Source organism: Pteropus medius, unplaced genomic scaffold (assembly GCF_902729225.1).
Source record: "Pteropus medius unplaced genomic scaffold, Ma_sr-lr_union100, whole genome shotgun sequence".
Classification (NCBI taxonomy): domain Eukaryota; kingdom Metazoa; phylum Chordata; class Mammalia; order Chiroptera; family Pteropodidae; genus Pteropus; species Pteropus medius.
In genome coordinates, this window is record NW_024349796.1 from 6,145,551 (window position 1) to 6,152,976 (window position 7,426).

At 49.3% G+C, this 7,426-nt stretch overlaps 1 pseudogene; it reads left to right on the forward strand.

Annotated features, from left to right (window-relative positions):
• Window positions 1-4,437: 4,437 nt before the first annotated feature.
• On the forward strand, window positions 4,438-4,556 carry LOC120619429 (uncharacterized; annotated as a pseudogene).
• Window positions 4,557-7,426: the final 2,870 nt, after the last annotated feature.

Below are 7,426 nucleotides of genomic sequence, written 5' to 3' on the forward strand. Positions count from 1 at the left end.
GGGGCAGAATCGGGCTAAGGCCAGACAGAGAAGGGACTGTATTTTTAGGAGGGGGAAGCAGTGGGGCTGTCACCGGAGCTGTGCCCTAGGAATCAGGGAGCAGGGAGATAGTGGAGGCGACCGGGAAGAAACTCGCAAGTTTCTCCCTATTCTTTGTCATGCGTCTTTCCACGTCCAGACGGAGCCAACCTGCTCTCCAACCCGGCACTCGCCAGGCTGAAAAGCCACTCGCTGCCCTCTGAGCGCCCATGGGCTCTCCCACTTTTCCAAAGTCCTAGACACTGGCCAATGGGCTGTCACTGGAAGCTATGTGCTCTCTCTCTATGTGCTCTCTCTCTTTTTTTATTAATTTATTTTTTTAATTACAGTTGACATACAATATGATATTAGTTTCAGGTTTAGAATATAGTGATAAGACATTTGTATCTTACAAAATGCTTCCGTGTGCTCCCCTCCCACGCCACGTGACTGGTGATTGTTCAGGTGGTGGCTCGGCTAGCACCTGCATCCCTGAGACACCAGGTGGAGCAGAGGCCTGTCCGTCATGGCCCTGCTCCCACTGCACTGGGCCTGTGACGTGACTGAGCAAGAGACTTCCTGTGAAGTCATTGAAGTTTGGGAGCTGATTTACTGCAGTCGGAACCCAGCCCAACCTGATCAAAATACTGGCTGAGGGGAGCTGGCCTCTCAGCAGCATGGGCCTTGCACCCCCCCACAGAGGGGTCTGGGGGTGGGTAGAGCCGGAAGACATCAGGAGTTAGAGCCCCGAGGATGATTTGCCTGGGACTCTCAAAGCACCAGGACTCACTGCCTCCATGAGGCCACCGCGGAGCTGGGCCTGCATTGCCCAGGCGTGTAGCCTCCACTGTGGGCGCAGGTGGCACTCAGGTAAGCTGCCTGCAGAAGATCAGCCACAGGTAGCAAAAGAAGATGGATGTGTCTGATTGCCCAGCAGCTCTGTCCAGCGAGGAGGACGCTGTCCCAAGAGGGAGTGAGGCTGGAGACTAGACTCTGCCTTCAGGCAATAGCCGCCTCCTGGGGGTCCCCCCTGGGAGCTCTGAGCAAGGCAAAACTGACCATGTTACTTCTCCACTTAAAAAACTAGGACAAGGGCCGGATACCTTAGTAGAATTTTCAAAAAGTCATTTGCAACCGGCCCCTTCCATCCACTTGGCCCCATCACACCCACTCTGCGTGGCCGCTCCCCAGGGCTCTGTCTTCTCCGAACTACCTGAGAGCGTCACACCTCCAGACTGGCCTGTGCCATTTCCCATACCTAGAATGCCCCTCACCCTGTTGGAGTCTTCCCATACCCTTCTCAAGTGTCGCCTGTCCCTCCTTCCCTGGCCCGGTCACTCTTAGCCACTCTCTGCCAGCCTCTGTGGTCGGGGTTGGCCATACTGGCCTGGCCTCCTGAGCCAGCCAGTCTCTGCTGTAGGCGGGGCCAAGTCTGGACCTGAGGTCACCTCTCTGAGATTCAGACAAAGAGGGATTTTCTCTACAAACTCTGTCAGGTACTGTGCTGGGCGCTGGTTCAGAAGTGAGCAAAATTAACATGGTCCTTGCCCTCCTGGGGCTGACTTGGGGACAAGTGGATGTTAAACAGATAACCAGACAAATAAATGTATAAATTTTGCCTGGAAGGAAAAACAAGGATCTATTCAAGATGTGGGTGGAGAAGTCTGAGGGCAGGTCTCTCGGAGGAGGAGGGTTTTAAACTGAGACAGGGGTGAGGAGGCCTTGCCAGCCAGGGGGGGAGGAGGGAAGTGGGCAGGGGGGTGCGGCGGCAGAGGGACGGGCATACGCCAGAGCCAGAGCAATGGTGGCAGGAGGTGGAGTGACAACCCCAAATCGCAGATCCCTTCAGGACCCATTCTCGTCTCCCCTGCAATTCCCTCTCTTTCTCTCTCTCCCCTGCGCTGTTCGCCCACCAGCCCCATCTCCCCGGCCCTAACTAGACCAGGTGACACGGGGGCACCTTTATGCACTCACTCTCCAGCAACCCCGAGAGACAGGTATAATCGTGTCCATTTATAGACAAAATACGAGAGTCCAAGGTCACTGGCCAGCAAGTGCTGAAGTGTGAAGTCCAAGCCCGGGACCGGAGCTGCCCTCTCTGCCCCACAGGACTCCAGAGCCTGACTGTGCCCCACAGTCCCGCCTGGCACGGGGTAGACTTGCCTCCTGCCCCATCTCCTCTCTGCCAGGCTGGGGGCGTGTGGGAGTAAAGGAAGCCATGGCTCCAGGGCCAGGCTTAGTAATGGAAGGCCAGGAAGGTCCTAGCTGTGAATAGCAAAATGGCGACGGCTCCAAACCACTCAGTGGGCACTGTTTTTGCTGCCAGCCCCATGTGTCTGCCAACATCTCGAAGAGAGTGAAAGCGTCATGATAAATCAAGGGAGCAGGCCGTCACGCGGGCCCGATGACTAGCTGACAGCAAAATATCTGGGATTAAAGTGGGGCCCAGGTGAAGACAAAGCCACATCCGACTGCAGGCCCAGCAGGCACCAGAAAGGAGCCCAGGGCAGGAACCTGTCTCTGCTGGGAGCCCCCCATCCTGGTGCAGACACTCAGGACAGTCCACTCATCCACGACAACCTCTAGAGAGGCAGGGGTGAGTGGCTGACACTCTGTTTCTACATCTGAAAACTGTGGCTCCTGAAGTCAATGCCCAAGGTCACACGGCCAATGCACGGGGAGCCGGCTCATGGGCTCCCTGACCCTGAAACCGTTGTTCCTTTCCAGTCAGGCTGGTAGGGGCAGGACAGGGAGGCCGGGGCCCCATGAGGTGGTCTGGAAAGGCAGGATGCAGCCACTCCTGGCAGCTGAGTCCAAGCCCCCTGCTAGAAAGCCTTTTCAGAAGTATCTTTCTGGGGATGCGGTCAAATGTTGCTGTCAGGGTCTGAGCATCTTGAGATGCTGAAGGGTCATCTACTGATGGCCAAGTCTCAAGGCCTGTGACCTCCAGAGGATGTGGGGGAGGCGGGCAGGTATAGAGTTTGGCTGCATAGAAGACTCGGGGATGAAACAAGTTTTCCAGGAGCTGAAATCGGCCTCGTCTCTTTATACTTCCGTGACCTTTTACTGACTCTAGGACAGATCTGGGAAACTGTAGGTCACAAACCTCTCAGTTTGGACGTGCGGTGGTGGCAGTGGGTGGCGGGGTGGGAGGCTTGGGGTTCTGCAGCGTCCTGGAGTCCTGTCCGTCTGCTCTCTGCAGACAGGGCCCTCCGCCCGCTGCTTCCCAGATCTGACTAGAGTAGTTTCTAGAAGCAGTGCTCCTTCTAGCTACTCTCCAGAGAGGCCCTGTAGCAGGATGTAGGGAAAACAAACATAAACAAACAAAACAAAACAAACAAATAAAAAAACAAACAGAAACGCTGCACCTTCCAGGAGCCCAAAAAGGGGCAGCTTTATGAATGCAGAAACCTGGCCATTTCTCAAGCACCCACCATGCCGAGAAACTATCAGAGCCATTTAACATCTATTTTTTTATAACTTTATTGAATCGTATTTTGCACATTGTATAATCCGCTCATTCCAAGTATACAATTCAATGAATTTTTTAGCAAATTTACCAAGTTGTGCGACCATTATCATAAATCAGTTTTAAAACATTTCTATTACCCCAGTAAGATCCCTCACGCCCACTCGCCGTTAATTCCTGTTCTTTCTTTGCCCAAGGCAACCGCGAATCTATTTTTTTGGCTCTATATAAATTTGTCTTTTCTGGAAATTTTATATAAATGGAATCATACAATATGCATCCTTTCGTGTCTGACTTCTTTCCCTGTGCAGAACGTTTGCAAGGCTCATCCAAGGCATAGCATGTACCAGTACTTTATTCTATTCTATGGTTGAATAGGACTCCATCGTGTGGATATACTACATTCTGTCTACCTAGTCACCTGTTGGAGATTTAGGTTGTTTCCAGCTTTTGACTACCGTGTGCCATCAGTTCTAGTAAGTACTTTTTTTTCATATTTTCATCTTATAATCAATGGCTTGTCGTAGCTTATTCAGCAACATTCTCCTCTTTTTGGTGGTATATTAGTAAATATTAGTATATTTTACTATCAAGGGCATCTTAAATTTGAAGAGATGTGATATTAAGTGGTTGACCAGAGCAGTCTCCCTTATGGTTCACCCTTGTGTTGTCAAGACTCTTGTTTGCGAGTGACAGAAATACAACTCATAGGGGAAATTACTGGCTCGATAGTTGAGAGGCTCCTCGGGATAGGTCGTTGGGTTGGAGGAATTGCTGCAGGGACCCTGAAAGTGTGACTTGACACCATTAGGTCTCTGTCCATCTATCATCTCTGCTTGTCTTTGCCAACAGGCTCTCTTCCTCCATGGGGCAAACCCAGCTTGATAGTCCTGGAAATAAAATAACCCTGAAAACCTCTCTTCCTGCCTGTGAATAAATCCTAGGGAAGAGTCTATGGCCATGCCATCCTGAATAAGCCTAATCCCGTCTGATCTCGGAAGCTAAGCAGGATCAGGCCTGGTTAGTACTTGGATGGGAGACCACCTAGGAAGACCAGGTGCTGTAGGCGTAAAAAATAAAAAATAAAAATATAAGGGATTATAAGCTGACAAATTACAGCTTAGACCCATGTCCATCTCTGGTCTAATCACTGTGGCCTGGGGAATGGCAGTAGCCCAGCCTGGCTGACATGCCCTTCCTTGTGGCCAGAAGGTCTGTCACCAGAAGAAAGCGGAGTAGAAGTGAGTGAATTGGGCACCACTACCATTGCTGCCTTAGACCGCTATCACATGGCATCACTGTGGACATTACAGACTAAAGCAGTCTGTAATGCTTTACCACAAGACTATCTGAAGTCTGGGGTTCATTCATTCTGTTGCAAGGTAATGTTCTAAAGAGGTTAATTATCCCTCCAAGGACTATGTTGTTTGAAGGATTTAATAAAGCAATGAAATATGCATGTAATATACCAAATGTAATTATGTTTAAACTTCTCATCAAGTAAAGATCTGTTTGCAGACAGTTCTCTAATAGAAACAGGAAAAAATATTTTTGGATACTAAACCTATGAATTTGCCATGTGGAATTTAAGCCCCAAAGTATTGGCTTATATTTATTTCTACCTTTAAACTCTGTACTTTCTCTTCTACATCCTCCTCCCTGCCAAGGATTTGGTACCTTCCTACTTCTACCCTTTAGCTTACTTTCCCTTTCTCTGAACTGCCCACGCCCGATTTCCACCCATCCAAACTTTATCTTCAGTTTAACGCCACAGTCTCTGCAGGAGTCTTCCCTAATAGTTCCATCTGAAGGCAGGTCCTCCCTCTTCTGGGTTCCCATAGCTGCCTTGCCAGGACCAGTTATATGGCTTTCATTAGAAAAGATCTCATAGCAGGATAATTTTCTGAGCGTTGGTTAGAGTTTTCCTCCCTGTGTTTTTGTTTTCCCATTTTAGGGAAGAAGCCAGGCTTGTGCATGCCCTTGACTCAAGGAAGGTTAAGTCACAGGGCTTGAGATAAGTATTATTTGGATAGAGGCTAAGCTGCTATAACAAAGAAATCCCCAAATCCAGTCATTTAAACGAAATAGGAGTTTATTGCTCTCTCATGTACCAATCCAGAGAAGGGCAGTGGAGGTTCAAGATAGGCAAGTTGCTCTGCTCCACCTGGTTATTCAGGGGCCCAGGTTTTCTTGTGCTGTTGTTCTTCATCTCCTAGAGCGTTGTCCACTTCTGCATGGTTGCAGCTAAGACATCGTCCTATCTGTGTTCCATGAAAAGGAGAGAGTTTGGGAAAGCCTAGGCCCAATGTTTTACGGCCAAGGCTTAGAAGTTGCATGCATCACTTCCACTCACATTCCATTGTCTGGAATTAAATCGACCGGATATAGCTAGCTGCAAGGAATGCTGGGAAATGTGGTCTCGAGCCAGAACAACTTGTACTAAAACTCCATTACTATAGAGGAAGGAGAGAAGGTATTTGCGGGCATAACTAGCAAGTTACCACATTCTCCTTTCTGGCTTTAGTTTTCCCAAAGCTGATGTCATTGAAGAGATTATGATGGGTGCTCTGAGGAGTGGGGAGAGGTGACAAGCAGTAAGGCTCAGAGGACAGAGTCTGGGGAAGGAAGAGGGGTCCTGTTCCATTTATCTATTGCTGCATAATAAACCCCTCCCCCCCAAACTTAATGTTAAACAGTGACGCTATTTTGCTCACACATCTGCTGTTTGGGTGGTGTCAGATGGGGACAGCTCATCTCTGCTCTGTTCAGCGTCAGCTTGGGCCCGGAATCTCCAGCTGGGGCTAGAATCACCAAAGGCTTGCTCACATGTCTGGTTGATGCTGCTTGTTGGCTGGCACCTCAGCTGGACCTGTGGCCAAGACATCTACACATGGCCTTTCTGTGTGGCTGCTTGGCTTTCTCACAGCATGGGGCTTGGGTTCCAAGAGCAAGCATTCCAAGAGAGAGAGCCAAGCGAAAGCATATTGCCTTTTCTAATCTAGCCTTGGAAGTCACGCTACATCACTTCTGCTACATTCTATTCACTAGAAGTGAGTTACCAAGGCTGGTCTAGGTTCAAGGGGAGACAAATGAGACTCCACTTCTTGATGGCTGGAGTGTCAAAGAATTTTTGGACGTTTTTCAAAACTACCACAGGCCCTGTGGGGCCTACTTGCTGTCCATGCTTGAGAAGGGGGCAGTATTTCAGAGGGCTGGCTGCTTATAACACCAAGGAAGAGAGCTCCTAGAGATGGGAGCCCCAGCTTCATCCGAGAACCCCAACTTCTTCAGTGGTATGGAAATAGCAGAGCCTCTAGGTCAGTAGGGACCACATGTGCTGGGGTCCTGAGAGTCTCAGCTGATACCACCATGGACTTATGACTAAAGATTGGAGACCATACGATGCCTGGGCACTGCACATGACCCTGAGGCCCTAGGAGGTGTATTTGCTAGGTTGTTTTCCATTTCAAGTAACAGCAATCCAATTTAAACTGATTTAAAAAACAAAGGGACCCATTTCTGGCCCTTTACTCTTGAGAAATGAAAATATATTCACACAAAAGCCTTACACGCATATTATAGCAACTTTAATAAGTCATCACAAACCAGAAACAAATGAACGAATGGATAAACAAACCGTAGTTCATCCAGACCCCAGAACACAGCTCAGCAAAAGGAGCAAACTATGATACAGGCAACGTGGGCACATCTCGAAGGCATCATGCTGAGTGAAAGAAGCTAGTGTTGGAAGTTAAACAGCGTTTGAGTCCAGGGATGGAGAACAGATCAGTGGCTGTCAGGGGTTAGAGGTTAGGAAGAGAGTTCGAATACAAAAAAGGAGAATATGAGGGAATTTGAGGCAATGGAGCTGTTCTGTATCCTGATTGTGGTGGTGGTTACATGGGGGCCCCCAGCCAGTCATCTACTGGTGGGTTGATA